This window comes from Rhipicephalus sanguineus, chromosome 3, assembly GCF_013339695.2.
Source record: "Rhipicephalus sanguineus isolate Rsan-2018 chromosome 3, BIME_Rsan_1.4, whole genome shotgun sequence".
In the NCBI taxonomy this organism is placed as follows: Eukaryota; Metazoa; Arthropoda; class Arachnida; order Ixodida; family Ixodidae; genus Rhipicephalus; species Rhipicephalus sanguineus.
The window spans coordinates 202,503,277-202,518,366 of record NC_051178.1 but is presented as its reverse complement, the minus strand read 5'-3'; positions in this window follow the sequence as shown (position 1 = coordinate 202,518,366).

Here is a 15,090-nt window from a genome sequence, read left to right as displayed (position 1 = left end):
GGGCACACTAAGCTTATTTCTTTTTCTGAAACTCCGCAACCAAAAACGCGAAAGTACTTGAAGATATTTTAAGATTCGGGCAATATCGCAGCCTACCGCATATTCGTCGACGCACCACGGAAAGAAGCTTTAAAGAAAATAATAACAAAGCATGCGCGTGTGTATATTGAGTTCGGGACCAGGTCTCTCAAACACTTGAAAGCGATGCGCTTACCTTATTTCCGGATAGATATGGCTAGAGTAGATATGTACGTGCCGTCAAGAAAGAGATTCCGCTAGAGGTTGGAGAGTTCAGGAGCATAAAAGTACAAGAAATGCCTCTAGGCGCATCCTTCCCCCTTTTTGCTGCTTCTTGTGCGGCGTCTTTTTGGGGAATGAGACCGCCTTTTGTATAGTGAGCTATTGTTTCGCTCAAAAGTCGTAGCGTTTTATACCTCCGTTGACTTCGTCTGACAATCTCTGCCAGCTGCACTATTTGTTCACTTTTTTTAGCGTTGTAAGCAATTGTTTTGTGTGTGTGCTTGCTTTTCACCTCGCGTTCTTCCTTCAGTATAATCTTCAGGCTCACTCATTGGACGATCTCAGGCGGCCTTTATTGCACTTCCGTCAGACAACGGGCATTAGATATGAAAGCGTATAGTCTTGCGATAGCAGCGGAAGAGCATCAAGGAAGCATCGGTACGTTGGTAAAATTTGCCGAACGTGCAAGTGAACATTTTTTGGCGTTGCCCTATAGGGCCACTTTTGCTTAAGGTAGAAGTGCTGTTAAATCCCTAACCCGAAAACTACTACAATTGCATCGCATATTGCGCTAGCGCGGCGCCGTTCGCAGCGTTAGGTAAACAGTCCAATAAAATGGAGGCGCACGCAGAGTGAGCAAAATGCGAACGATTCGTGTTTGTTTGCGATTCTTCGAACAGGCGAAAGACAAGCGTGGAATCTTGTCTAAATCGACCCTTGTTGTTGTTCTAGTAGGCACTGAAAGACTTTTGAGAAGAACGCGTTTGGCTTCCGTGTGCGCTGGCCATAAATATAAGCCATCGCCATTCTGCAAACACGCTGTTCTTGTCATTTCCTTGTAGTTTTTCAACGTCCTCCATATGGTCACTGCACGTAGTTCGAGAACGTCGCAAGCAAGTTACATCGAAGAGCTTCGTTCTCGCTCCATTCTTGTTTGTTCGTGCGTACGTTCGCCGTGCGTGCAAACGTTAGATTTTTGTGTGTGCTCAGCAGCATGCATGTTATTAGTCCAAAAATTATCATTTGCATGTGGCCACTGTCTGAGAACTCAAAAGCTAATCGAACCCTTCAACGAACTTGACACGTGGAACTTTTCGCTTCTTCGTTTTCTTTGAATTTCTCGCTTTCTTTGAGTGGCTTTGAGAGATCGTGACGGAAGCAGACGAGTTAATCTTAAAAAGCTAAACCTCGCTCGTGAAATTCAGGTGAATGCCCCCAGGTGTATCAACGAATAGCTTTCGCGTTCATTTTTATTTTCCTGTCTTCTCTGCTCTCAAGTCTGACTTGTAAACCAATTTCCAGAAGTTTATTGACCAATAAGACATTATTTTCGTTTTGCCGTATTAGGTGGAGTTCGTAGCCATAACCCGTTCCCTCTTTTCACAGCAAGTGAAAGATGAACACATTCGCTGCGTCATGCGGACCAGTAAACCTTCGGCATCATCCAGGCAGTGTTCATATTGGTTTTCAATTCAGGGAAATAAAAGCCTAGCCTATATGATCGGACACACACAGCTCGCGATGTTACTGTCAACAAAAACGTTACGTTACTTTTGGTCAGTTGCTGCCATGTCTGTCGTACAACGACAAAGTCGTTTAGTGAAACCAAAGGCTTATATGCCTCATCAAAACGAGAGATGCAAGGAATCATCATCAAGTGATGGCGTCACCATATAACGTCATAATGACGTCACATAGTGCCAAAATTTGTTATGTTACAAGACGTCACTGTGATGTCACGTTATGTGCAGACAGCTTGCAAGGACTCCGATCCTGTAGGCAGTGCAAAACCATGTTAGGTGCAGAAAGCTTTCGGAGGGTTGTGTGCACAGGTCACCAAACTCACTCATGAGTCGCCTCACTCAGACTCAGATAGGGCCGTGAGTCTGAGTCAGTCCGGGTGAATAATACATTGGCGAGTTTCAGTCCGAGCGAGTCCGGCTGCGAAAAATTTTAGTGAGTCTGAGTACGAGTGAGTCCAGCTGAGGAAAATTTTGGTGAGTTTGAGTGGGCCATGAGCACAAGATATATCTCATGAGTGAGTCTGAGTAAGCTCCACTTTTTTTGCCGACTAACGTTTCTATCTACTCATCCTCAGCATTATTACCAGCCTTACGTCGGCTCATGCTTATACTCACGTCTGCTCACACATATTTCAACGCGCTAGCATATCATACGCCATCTCAATATTTGTTTGTGAGAGGCGTGGGTTCCGGGAATCGGAGAGGGGGGGGGGGCGGTGCCTCGACCTTCCCCCGCAAACTCTTTCGCAAGAAGTTCTAGATAAAATAACTCGTGTGCGTCGCCTCTTTCACAAAAATGTCCTTATGGATTGCAACGACTGATAGCTCGTATTTGAAGGCACGAGCTCAAAAGACGCAACGTAAAGCACCAATTATGTGACATTGGCGTTAAAGAGCACTGACACCATGATCTAAAAAGCTAATTTTACGCTAACGCACTCATGAGTCGACTCACTCAGACTCAGTCATGCTCAGATAAAGCTGTGAGTCTGATTCCGGGTGAGTAATACGTTGGTGACCTTGAGTCCGAGTGAGTCCGGTTGAGGAAATTTTGGTGAGCCTGAGTTTGAGTGATCCCTAAGGACAAGATGTGTTTCATGAGTGAGTCTCAGTGAGCTCCACACTTTTTGCCTGCGTATGGGTGTGGGGGAGGATCATTACATCTACTGAGAATAAAAATAAGATGGCTTTCGCTCTCGAGTCGTCTTAGGCGAGTGCACAACGGACCCTGTGACTTTTTTACGAGGATTCCTTGCTGACAACACGATCATCGTCGGCCGCAATTCTCCTCTCACCAGTGAATGTTGTCATTACATCACCAGCAAATTTATGCCTCATACACACACGTTCGCACTGTTCTATTTTTCTTTCTGTGTATCTCAGCATGTAACTGAATGCTAACGTAAAAGAGAGACAAAGAGTTTATTAGAAGAGGGCAGAGATTTATTTAAACAAACACTTGTCACTATCATCAGCCATGTATGCATTTTGCGTTACTTTAATGAAAGCAGCTATTACAGCAGCCGTGTTATGGATTGGCGCTCGCTCAGTTGTAGCGGACACTCGGCCAAGCAGTCTTATCGGAAGCGTCTGTTCCATTCACAAGAAGGCAGTGAAAAAATTCTTACCACTCTTAAAAAGTTCTCATGTATTTCAGCTGAGTTACGAAGTTAGCTGCCAGTTCACTCCGTGTTTCCGGCTTTCGCGTGATTAAAAAAACAAAATACCGGCGTTCGCGTGACTCTCACTTCTTTGCGAAAACGTGAAACCAAAGCGATAATCAGGAAGACAAGGAAGACGATCTCCTGGCGCAGCAGAAGCCAAGAAAAAATTTCGTGGAGCGTCTACGAACGCTTCTATAGTATAAAAAAAAAGCTACGTTCGCGAGACTCGGCTTACTGACGTCTAGAGATGAGAAAGCCATACAGAGCGAGTGAAATGGTGACTTTGTATATATAATATGTTTATCCAAGCAAATTGATTTAGTAGTGAATTCACTAATGAAAGTTAATGAAAGTTAATGAAAGTTAATTAGTGAAAGAAAAATGAGCAAGAATGAATTAGTAAAAGTTAATTATATTATGATAATCAATGCGAATTGAGCACCGAGTTCTTTAATGGAAGTGAGATTAGCGATATTTAATCACTGGAACGTTGAACGTCGATACAAATTTCTCGCTAGAAAAGTCATACCGAATAGCTTTCACCTTCTAGTCGTCTTCAGCGAATGCATAATTTACCCTGTAAGGTTTTTTTTTTATTCTTTCTTTAATATGTTAACGTCGGATTGGCGCAGTTCCTGCTGGATTCATTTGAGGCGTTCATCGTGAATATTCCCTCTGTGCTCACACGCAAGGTCAGTCGGTAATGAGGTCACGAGAATTTTAGGGAAATAAAAATATCACCTAGTGTAGATAGTGTGATCAGGCATCTTATTGTGTAGCTGCAAAACAAAAGCCTTTAGCCACCTTCCTTCCTCTCGTCAAGGCGACTAAGAAACTTAGAAAAACGCCGCCTTTAAAACAAAGCCGGCCGCAAAAGAAGCTCCTGAGAAGATCCCCGTACCTCATGTTTCTACTTATGCAATGTTTTCTCGGCCACACGCAAAGCGGGCTTCAGGCGCCACGCTAGATCCTTAAAGGCGCCTTTAATAGCGTCTTCACGGTCCTGCACATCTTGTATGAGAGATGCGAGAGCCACCGCTGAGAAAGAAACAAAGAGAAGGCAAAGAACTTTGACAGAGAGCCCATCAAGACAAAGAACAATGTATATTCAAGAAACTGATTATGTGTCGCCTCAGAAACAAACCCTGAAGCATAATTAGACTTCGTTATCAGGAGCCTCTCCAAACATGTCCACTGCGAAATAAAAAACAGTGCCAAGTGGAGTGTGCTTTACCATAGTGCTTTGGGAAGGAAGAAAAAAAATTGGAGTAAATGGGGGGGGGGGATAAAATAGAGGGAGAGAGAGAGAGGAAAGAGTGAGCTGCAGATGGATCCTGGCTCAGCGTAAAGTAACAAAGGACTCTACTGTGCAGTTTAGTTTTTATTGCGCTGTGAAGGCCGATGCATAGGACACAAAGGAATCCGGTTAATTTCTTCAACATGTAAGAAGGGCCAGTGTTCTTCGTAGGGTCTTTCAGTGTCAAAAAAAAAGCGCTGCCGAGGAGCTGGTGTCGTGCGTAAAAAAGGCGATCGCGCTGAAATCTTTTTACAAGGCTTATAAGCGAGGGCTGCTAATTACACAAGCGAATTAATGTATAACCACGAAGCGCCCTAAATGTCCCCTCGCTTTGCTTATTTTAATTACACGCGCCCTCGGTGCACGCATTATATATATTTTCGCCCACACCGCGCGTGGACTCCTGATTTTACTGGGTTAATCTTCATCGATCGATCGCTCCGACGTCCATTTGCAAGCCAAATGCAGCGAATAGCTATTGAATTGTGTTAATTGTGACCGATGGTCGAATACCTGAGGAGGAGTGTACAATGAATAGGGGACAAAGTCTCTTAAGCTCCTTTTATGTTTTTCAAGGAAATCAGTGCCGCACCGTTTCTGCAACAATTAGTACTTAACGGAGACCAGTGCTGTTAATAGGATCAATGAGTTTTTCATGTTTGTGTTTTAGTAAGCATTATGTATTCTGTCTAAGGAATAACGAATACCTTGTTCGCGTTCGCTAAAGCCTTAATGCTCATCGTCCTTCTTTTCTTCGTATGTGTACAGTGTCCGCACAGCCAGCGCGTTCCATTGACTGGCCACCTTTTCATGCACTCTAAGGGAAAAAAAAGTCAAAGGATTGTTCTTTTTTTTTCTTAGAGGACGTATCTATGTTTGCAAGCGAATGTTCACTCAGCCTTAATTGTGTCTGTTGCTAACGTGTCTTCTCGCAAAAGAAAAAAAAAACAGAACGTTGAATGAAACAGGGGAGACATGAGTCCCATGACTACCTTCACAGTGAGATATTTAATTTTGTTTTCCTAAGCTCCGATTTTGCCTTGATTTACATGCTTATTGCCATTATTACAGTTATAATAAAAACACTGGGCCGGGAGCATCCGAACAGGGACAGCAAGAGTTGTACAGGCGCAGACAGCGTTGCAGCAAAAACACAGGTTGGGCCGCTCCAGCTCGTGCCTCGAGCAGAGCTGGCAATGTGGCAGCGCTGGGCATTCCTCTTCGCTACGCAGTATATGTTCGTTGACACCTAGGAAGGTGCATGATCCGGCTAGTTGATAGTCCTTGCTGTGGTCTTGGCGCGAGATATTTTTCGTCAAGGGACGAAACGAAATAATGATTTACATTCATTTCGTCCGTTCTCGAAAAAAAATTCTGCCCTAAGACTACAGCTGTTGACACTACACTAAAATCAGAACACACAAATATGTAACATATGGTGTTTTTAAATGCGAAGCATTTCTTAGCGAACCTCTGGCACTCTGAGCGTTTCTATCTACGTATCTATCTATCTATCTATCTATCTAGCCGCCTACGTCTGGGTGCTCTCATGATCGTCTCTTTAACTTGGTGTAGACCAAAATTTGCATGGAAGGGTAAGAGGATTTGACGATTATGATTGCCGGGTCATGACATGAATAACGTTAAAATCCTATCGCGTACGTCGTCAAACCCTTTCCACTAGACACGTGTGGCACATACCCGCTTACCACGGGACGCGGTGTACGGGTATGTGCCACAGGTGATTGACAGTTTATATCTACCCAGGAACGGCGAGAACGGACATTGGTAACTTAAATGATAGAGCGTTAAGAAAAACGAACATCGGCAGCGTTGACTGAACGAATGGAAAGAATGAAAATTAGGATCCCAGCAGGAATCGAACCCAAGCATTCTGCGTGGCAGTCAGGTATTCTACCACTGAGCCACGCCAGGTTTGGAAAACACAGCCTACGCAGGCGTAATACCGGTGCAACGTCAATTGTGGTTGTGGTGCTGGCTATCTAATTTTACAAGAAAGCAATAAACACTACATGATACTCCTACGATGTGTACTCCTACGATACAGGCGTCATATCAGATTAACGTCTGTAGTTCCAGTGTTGGCTCCGCTTTTATAGCAGTCTAATAAACACGTTTGTATTCCTATGATTCAGCAAGCTATATTGAAGCATTGCTCGATCTCGGAGGAATACATTAAGGAAAGTTACATATGATATCCACATTACCGCACGGTAAAGTGCACTTCGTCCACCAGAACGACGCAGCGTGCTCTTCATTTCTTACGAGGCTGGGCGATGGCCTCATGCTGACCGAGGAGGATGCCAGATTGATTGACAGCCGCTTTGTAGACTAGGCTACGGAGGCCACATACGCCCAGGTAGCCTACGAATACGACAAACACCATCCACTGATGTTGGTCTACGTAGAACTATCCAGGGCAACCAGCCTCGACGGCCTATACCTCACCAACGCGAAGGGTGGCTTCAGGTTCCGACATGTCGCCGGCTCTGTCGACAGATAATTTGTCGACGAAATGACCGAGGCATCCACGAATTCAACAGCTCTACTATCTCACATAAATCACTAACCATGGACCCCTCGTCACCACGATCACGACCGGATCCTATAAGAAGTCATGACCAGCTGCTGGTGCTCACTGATCACGGTGATGATGCCCTTGTTCAAGAACTGTCAAGAACTTCTTGCACACATGCACACGGGTTCGTGAAACGTGCGTGCGTACTCGGGACACGTATAAGCACTGCATATCAGCTTACCGCTTCCGGTGTTGGTAATACCCTCGTTGCCATTGGCAGCGTTACCCAACCATAAACAACTGGTTATATAACACATATGCGGCTCTTCAACATATATATGTGTGCGTATAAAATTCATACAAATCTTTAGCGTCATTTTGTAACATGCCGCTCAGTAAAAAAAAGTTACGCCGCAGTCACCAACCTGCCGCATGCTTCGTATAACATCGACTCCCACGGTACGTGGGATCTGCCGAACTTTTATTCTAAAGGGTCCACAGGTGAGCAGTAAAACAACATGCAGACTCATTCTTAATTTTTCATCGCGTACACTGCAATTTTAGGCGAAATTTGCTCTCTACAATTTTTAAAGCTCTCGCTGCTTGAAATACATCATAATAGGAGCCAACACGGACAGCGTTCTGACGACCCTTCACATTTCTGCGTTTATATGCAGATTGAATTGAGTGAACGGAAAAGCGAACGTTTACTAAGTCAAATTCACTTCATAATTTTTAAGCGCGAAGAAGAATTTGTGAGGGCGTAGTGTCAAGGCGAGTAAGTCTAAACGTGAGGTCGAAGGGGATCCTATAAAATTTGCTTGGACTTCACACGGTGTTCGTCAAACGGGAGTTACTCATTGGGGGTACGAAATAGGATTCCTTAAAAGGCGTTGTAGTACCCCTGATGTCGGTATTTACCACAGCAATATTAAACTTCGCGGATGACTTGAATAGAAGTGTGCGCATATGTTCGCTTCTGGCTGCTGTCACTTGAATATAAACGCAAAAGTTTAAGGGCCAGTTTAACTTATTCACCGACTGTAGTCAACTTATTTAGAACCTTCCCCCCCCCCTCCCCATTCATCTTTGCAATTAACCATCTGCCGGACCACCTCGGAAAATTCAGCTCGCATTATTCGCACTAAACGTTTCATTGCACCCGAGTAGAAAGACCTCAGACATCGTTCCCTTCACTCGAACCCACACTGTGTGCGCTCGGGTGTTCTCCATGCCACGAGGAACACACACTGCGAGGCTCTCGAAATGAGTGACATAATGAGTTCCTTGCTTACTGTTCCTCGCAGCAAGGCTTCGCATTCCCATTCGGCTTGTCGCCGTCATTCCCTTACAGAACTACACGTTTGCATTCGAGCCGTTTCTCTTTTCACACACTCTGGCCACCGCGTTTTTCGTTTATGTGTTTTTTTTGTTTTGTTTTTTTACTCGATACGCGGCTATTAGTGCCGTTGTTTCCACCGCTGGGACCCCTGAGGATTCTGGGGCATCCGCCGGCGGGCCAGTCGTAAAGTCGGCAGAAGCGATGTTTTCCAGGAAGCGACGGAGCGGACTCTGTTTGTTCAGTCAGTTCCCGCTCGACAAACAATGTCTCTCTTTTCTCGCTACGCTGCTTGCCCACATTTACTCAATATCAGCTCCCTTTACTGCTTGCCTTGCGGGGCCACGGCACGCAGTCTCGTGCGTTGGTGCGGCGTCGTGCTCTCGCGAGATTAGGTTGGTGCACAAAGGCATTCGCTGCTATGTGGGGCGCGACTGTGACGACAGCGTAAAGACTTTTGTTTTTTATGTAGACATATCTCGCCTGTACACCTCGGGAGAAATAGCATATAGCTATCTCTGGAAAATACGAGTAAGTCTCGTGTTTTGTTCTCGTCAACACATCGTCAATCTTTTACCGATGTTCTCTTCTTTTCGCTCCTCATCAACGTCATTGCTCTATACATTAAAACAAAACACAGGGTCTAGAAATAAGCGGCTCGAAAACATCGTCGGACTGTTGCAAAAGCATCAATGTCGAAAGACTTCTTTCTTTTTCAATTTCTGTGACACCGATGTTAACGCCCAAGATGTACACATTCGTTTACCTGCATGGTCTTTCTGCCTATATACTATGGCTTGACATGAAGTAAAGGAACCGAAAAATACAGAACAAATAGTTTCTCCTTCCGCTTGTGCATGTTGCAGGGTTTACAACTGAACTTCCTTATTGTTGCAGCTTCAGCAACGCGTACGGAAGGCGTTGGTATTCTTTCTGATAAGTAACCCAGAAAAAATTTTACTCTCGTCAAAGAAAGGTGAGTTAACTGAAAGTTATGGAGATTATTAGAAATGTTCAAAGCTGTACTTGATAAAAGACAATAAGCTGGACGGAAAAAAAGACAACACAGCTATTTTCAAAAACTTGAAATCTTGAAATATGCAGTCTCAGTGGCCTCTATGTTGTGCGACACTTTAAGCAAGAAAACCTTCCGTCTCTTTTTCAATAGGTCCATGGTGTACAGCCTGAGTAGGTATAAGGGCGAACGGGCATGCTTTATCGCTTCATGTGTAACACTGTATCTCTGTATCTTAGGCTTAGATGAGCCGCTCTGACATCTACAACAACGGATTAGCCACTGTTATCTTATTCACCACATCGCGCGCCACATGCTACATTTTCGAAATGTTCGTTTCTCTCACAGTGAGCTTCTTCAGTGGTTGTTCCGTTGCTAACAACCACAAAAGCTGTGAAAAATTCTCCCAAACTCCTGAATTGTTATATTTCACAATGGCTTCGTAGATACTACACAACTTCACTCATCCTCAAAGCAGGATCACTATTCTTCGCTAAACTTATTAATTTCATGAGTTGTACTGGCCTCAATAATTGCAGTTTTAAAAAACAGACGCACAATACGACGCCCTCATGTCAGAAAAATGAGTCAGTTATTATAAAGGCTGCAACCACATGCGTTTTTTACAATGCTTCTCTAACGTCAATGTTTATATCGTCATTTTATACCTTATTTCGTTCTCCCCTTACCAGAACGGTTAGTTGGCGAGCTAGCCCCCATATATGGTGACCCTCGCAGCTTTTTCATCAACTATTATGTTATGACCATGGCATAAAACACTTTCGTGTTAAAACGAGCTATAGTGACAGTTGGCCTGTACTCCTTTATTAAACGCATGTGTTCTGCCCCCGTAAGGAGGGAGCGTGCTTTTGCAGAAAGCTCAGTATAATTACCAACGGGCACGTCTTCTTAATCTGTCACGCTGATAAAAATTGTTAAGGCGAAAGCGTAATATGCGGAGCTGGCCTTGAGCGCAAAGCAGGCGTGGACTCGAAATCGTACAAGAAAGACGAAGTGAGAGTGTAAGCTGCCAGCTCACTTCGTATTTGCAAAAGCGTGAAACCGAGGCGGTAAAAAAGAAGGTGAAAAACACGATCCCCTGACAATAGAGTTTCCTCCCCTGACACAACAGACGTCATAGAAGGCTTCCGCGGAGCTGCGCTGGCCTCTTGGAGAGCATAAAGACAGCGGGCGTTCGCGTAACTCGGCTTACGCGGAAAAGGGGCGCTACGGAAGACGCTTAGCGAGGACCTAGTGGATTGTTTGCTGGGTTGAAGAAGTATGCAAACGACAGGGGAGGCTAATTGTCCTTACAAAATAATTCAGTGTCAGGGAATGTTACAGCTACAAGCTGATGAACTTCTGTGTGACGTCTGCGCGTAAGTCTCGTTAAAAGGTTGTAAAATTCTACCAAAAGTGACGCATCTAGCTAGTAATGAATTTTGACGACTGCATTGTTGCACCAATTTGCTAACTGAACGCAGAAACCCAGCGTGACATAAGCCTAGTTAAATTATAAAGCTGTTATAATGCAGAAATAACGTTTTTATGAGTGCAGAAAGAGGTATTTGTATTTTATTTCACCGCCACACCAGAGTTCGCATTCCGTGCGAGCGTGTTGACGCTATTTCGCATCGCAGCCCCCGATAAGCTCTTCCGGGAAGCGCCAGTCGGAAGGCTCGCGTGTTTACTAGTATATCGCGTCAAGCTGGAATAATACCCTGTGTGGTGGTTGTGCGGGGGGTAGTGTTCCAGTCACGCGGTTTCACAAAAGCAATAAAATAAATAAAAAAGAGAGTGACACAGAGAAATATCAGTCAGGGTACTGGGACATTGCCAGCATGCTTCACCGAGGGCTCGCACGCACGCCTGGCAGCCTTCAGATCATGGTTACTGGGTTTGTTTGCATCGCTGTTCCGTTTCGCTTTTTTTTTCTTTGTGGACACCCGTAGTTGCCTTTGAGCGTTGGTGTCATGCTTTAAAAGCACAAGCCACCAGGGGAATGGCTTCCGCGGCCCAGCGAACATGTTATAGCGGGACACGTGAAGGGAAAGTAAAGGCCTTCGCGGGACACGCTGTAAAAGTTGTTAGGACGACGCGCGAGCGCGCTTTCTTTCTCTCATGTGCGATGTGTAATTAAATCTCCATTACCCGAAATTAGCTGCCAGCGCGAAGCCCTGTGCTTTGCAGGGTGTGACCCCCACGCACGAGCGCGACTGCCACCACCCGGTCGGCGCTACCGTGCTCTTCGCTACCGGGCAAATGCCATACCACCGGCGCTGGCTCGACGTTGGCTTGGTCAAGTTTTATTACTCCTCACGTGTCGTAGAAAATTTGGTCTGATGAAAGCGGTAAGAACACAGAGAGGCTCTTCTCGTCGTTCTTTTTTAGCTTCCTGGTCTGTTCTGTACGGCCGTCATATGGGTTCCGTAGTCTGCGCAAAGTGTTCCAGGAAAAAGAGAGTAGAAGTAAGGAAGAGAAGGAGGGAGGGTCCTTTAATTGCACGCTTCTAAAGGTGATCCTTCGTGATGGAGAATGACACAACGTTTAGTAATTAAAGCCTGATTAACAGCAGCCGTACATAGCACGTACTTGGCAGAGCCTTCGTTGTTTTTTTTTTCTTCCTTTTTTATAGTTCTAGGCTAGGAGAAAAGAAGGTCTACAAAAAGTTAGCGTTACTGCGTACATATGACGGCAGGCAAGTGAAATTAAAAACCACTGACGTCACTGGCTTGGAGAGCACGTGTCAGATATTTGTGGTCTAGACTAAATATGGATCGCCTTAGTGCTGGGGCTTTCAGTATACGAGCTATGGTCTGAAGCAACGGTTGTAACATAGTCGCCTAAGTTTTACTCATTATTTACTTGTCGCTAGTTTCTGTCGTCCTTTTCTGTGTGAGGATCAGCGGGTAAAATTTGCGTCTTCTATTTCGACGGAGGGTGGGGCGGGAAATGGGTTAATCCACTCTGCCCCCCACCTCACCCTAAGGAAACGGTCTGATTAATCTTAAATAAAGTTCATTCATTCATTCATTCATTCATTCATTCATTCATTCATTCATTCATTCTATTTTACCGTAACATAAAGTTTCAGATATTATTTCCGTTTTTTATTGAAAACTTTGGTAGAAGTGAATCGCGGAAATTCACAGTCTCGGTAACTGAATCATGTATTAGGTGGAGCATCATGAGCAGCGAAGTTGCAAAAATGCTTTCGAATAAGGCTTGACTCGGTTTTTTTTTTTTATTTTACAAAACCAGTGATCTGTAATTGGTGGCACATTGGCTGAGGTCGCATGGCCATTTGCTTATTTTAAGACCACGCCAATAGCCTAAATAGAAAATGAATAGTGAAGAGTAATAAGTCTGGTGTTAACATAAAACCAGAAAGTATGGACGCAGCTGGTATCCTAGGATATCAAAGCAAGAATGGTCAAGTCACCAGAGCCAAAACATTTCTCTTCCACATGTGTGCCACAGTGAAAAGAATACCGCGATTGCAGTAAAAAAAATACTGAGCTGGTGGTTAAAGTTAATAGTCCAATAAAGCTCCTTGTGAGGACTATAAAAATGACTTTTCTTTATTTCAATATTTATTTTGTAAGTGTTCAGGGAGGTAGAATGACAAAATTCCATCTCGCACAGCGATTGCCTGTGAGAAACAGTTCTACATTTAACATTAATTTAAATATATTTAGCAAGAGCTAACTCTCCTTATTAGGGATATGTTCGATACATTTGTAAAACGAACGTGTCGACGCTGATTTCTCCAAGCTATTTAATATTAAATATAGAGGAAAAGTGATTTTCGGTGTGGTTGTTGAAAAACACGCCTATCAGGGTGGTATGGGAGCTTCGATGTGAGTGAAAATATGAGTTATTTTAAAATAGTCGATAGATAACTGCCACACTTCAAAGCAACACGATATGCATTAAAGTTGCCGAAAATGACGGTGTTTATTTTCTTTAGCCGACACAGACTTCAATTTCAGTGGACTAGCGCACACATAGAGACAGGGACACAGGATTCAAGGTCTTGGCAAGCTATGACATTAGAATTTCTTCCAGCGCGATCATCTAGCGAGTTCTCAGTGTCGCGTCTGATGAGAAATATCACTGACCAGCACTTGTTAGTTATGATTATAAAGGTGCTAAGAGCTAAACGAGACGAAGTGAGACCGCCCAACAAGCCCGTCCTATTTCTACATATAATAATAATAATAATAATAATAATAATAATAATAATGATAATAATAATAATAATATTAATAATAATAATAATAATAAGATTATTATTATTATTATTATTATTATTATTATTATTATTATTATATTATTATTATTATTATTATTATTATTATTATTATTATTATTATTATTATTATTATTATTATTATTATTGGGACGTTGCCTCCCAAAACAGCGATATGATTATAAGAGATGCCGTAGAGGAAGGAGGGCTCTGGAAATTTCGAACACCTGGAGTTCTTGAACGTGCACCTAAATCTAAGCACACGAGTCTCTAGCATTTTCCCCCCCAAAAAATGTGGCCGCCTTGGCTGGGATTCGATCCCGCGACCTTCAGTCAACAGTCGAGCACCATAACCAATAGACCACCACAGTGGGTTACTATATTTGGGCAACATTATCGAAGTATGGGAGGAAAGTAACGCAACTTTACCCGAATGAAATTTTGTAACAGTCCAATGTCGTTCCTATGGCCATTAATTGGCCGATAAATGATGGTTTTACAGAAGCAGCTGTAATTATGAGTGATCACTTTCGTATGTGCACTACAGAAGGCTAGCTCTATGATGTGCCCTACTTTTACTCACCGCAGGACATAACAGCGAGATGTCTTTTTTTTTGTGTGTGGCAGGAAGGCACGTAGGCAAAGTGCTTAGATCCCCATCCAGTGAGGATAGCGTAGTCGTGCCCCTTGTGAATTTGTTAGCAGATATGGGCATAAAACGCCGCTATAAAAACCGTCGCTTTTTCTTCCTGAGGAAAGAGAGCCCATACATGTGCATGCATTCGGGGCACGTAGTGTATAAATCGGCCCAAGTCGAACTGGGTCACCGAAGGTCACTTCAAAGAGTGCTGTTCAAATTTTCTAAAGAACTAGAAATGAGAGTGTGAACTAGTGGCACCAGATGGGACCTGAAGGATACAGAGGACCTGACTGCCTTTGTTTTCGTCGCGTGAGAAGCAAATGCCAAAATTCTTGCTGCATTCACACCCATCAGCAATAGAAGTTTGTTCCAGAATGTGTGGTTGCCGAGGAGTTGTAGATGTGAAGCAGGCGTTATTGGAACAGACGGTCATGCATACAGATACTAACACTTCTTGTGGCGTCGAAAGAAGCACCGTTAAACGAAGCAATTATTTGGTGTTGGTTTGTTTCTCTTTGCTTGCAGTGCACTGCTTGCATTAATGAATGATGATGCAATCAATGTCAGCTAACAAGTCTCTT